Genomic DNA, 1,807 nt, shown 5'->3' with positions numbered 1-1,807 from the left:
ATATATTCATCTCCTGCATACAGGTGCATTTATATATATGTATCAGTCGAGTCTATATGTAAGGGCATGCTAAAACGATGTAAATTATTGACAAACAAGTTGATGAAACAAGAATATCAGCAGTCTCGTTTAAAGTCATCATTACGTAGGATCTATGGTCAATATTATAAGCAAACACAATTTATTATTGAGTCAAATGCTGACTGACGTCTTTCATACTCGTTGTTAGTCAATTATTTATACACTGAATTGGCGAAGGATTTTTCGTTGTCTCTCGATCATGACAAGGAGCACACGGCAAATGTAACTGGTCGACAGGGAATGATCCCAACTCTGATGTTTTGGAGGTCCGTGTTTGCTCTGCTTCTATTACAGTATGTTTTGTTTTATGGACTTTTGATCTTGAAGACTGTTCGTAATCTACAAACGTTTCATTAACACAGGCGACAGGATTTACTGTGTAAATCGTCAGCACAAGAAAAGTTTCGGGGCATTAGGCGCTGGCATGGTTCCTTTAATTCTAGTAATTTGTCCCAGATTGCTTGGCCCATTAGAATTACCCAAAACAAACTGATTATCACGTGGCCATGTGGTATATTAGTAAATAGTTACTGATATACTAGTAAATCATTTCACAATTGAAATTTTGTTAGTAGTATCCGTGGCTTCATCAATCACAAGTCTCCCCCCATATCTCTAGTTTGCTCAACCCGGTATTATCAAACACTATCTTCTTAAACATCCAGAACCCCACAACAAAGAATTACACAGCAAGAGAATGGGAATGACAGTGATAAAGGCACACCACCCAGATAAGGAAATGTTCCGTTGCCTGTTTGATGGAGAAAAAGTCTTAAAAAAATAGTAGAGTCAATCTTATAAAATCTATATACAAACTTGTTTATCAATACAGTTGGTTAATGCTTGTTATGTCATAATTCATTTGTAGAAAAATATATTTGAAACATCCTTTTCTTGCATTTGAAATGATTGACTTTCTTCAAAAATGATATTTACCGTAGCAATGTATCCGTTTATGTGGAAATGCAGTGACGTCATATTGTTAAGTTCATTATTTGTATAATCTATAGGAAAGAATGAAACAAATACTAAGTTTTTGAATTTGAACCTCAGTTTCAAAGGCATTATTACAACAATAAAGTAAGTGTCAACAAACTGTTTGCAAAGAATTCGTAAATATCGTTAATGAAATACTCAAGAATGTCTTAATTTTACCAATTCTTGTGTTTAGAAACAGAATGAGTTGTAATACAATTATTCTACAAATGACCCTCTAGAAGATACAAAAGACTATATTTCAATTATTAATGATATTTAAGAATCTGGCCTTAAATATAACCTGCAGATTGGTTGTGTAAAATGTGAAGACTTCATACATTAAATTCGTTGCTATCGTATATATGTAAAATTTTTACAATTGATCACGCCTGCCTTTACCTTTCAGACAATCAACATTCGGGAGCAAGAAAATGTCTTTATTTCCTGTGAACTATAACGGCATTGACTTCATTGGATTCGATTTCAAAGTAGTTTGGGAAAATATGTGCGTTACTCAATTTGTTTGCACACATTTCTTTCTTGGAACGTGCTGTGAGCTATAAAATTTTGTGGTTAACTAGAATTGATGATTTTTAAACGGTCTCATATTCAAAATGTAAATATTTTGGTAAGGTATCATCTTTTCCAGCATGCTTGAGGTTCACGGCGAGATAATTTTGACTTGGCGCCGCGTAACCTCTAGCATCCATTGTAAAATTCTCGCCATTGAAACCCCAAGTAGAAATAA

The sequence above is a fragment of the Saccostrea cucullata genome, unplaced genomic scaffold (genome assembly GCF_032062105.1).
Source record: "Saccostrea cucullata isolate Sc308-1 unplaced genomic scaffold, CSIRO_AGI_Scuc_v1 ctg11099, whole genome shotgun sequence".
NCBI lineage: Eukaryota > Metazoa > Mollusca > Bivalvia > Ostreida > Ostreidae > Saccostrea > Saccostrea cuccullata.
This window is presented reverse-complemented; position numbering follows the sequence as displayed.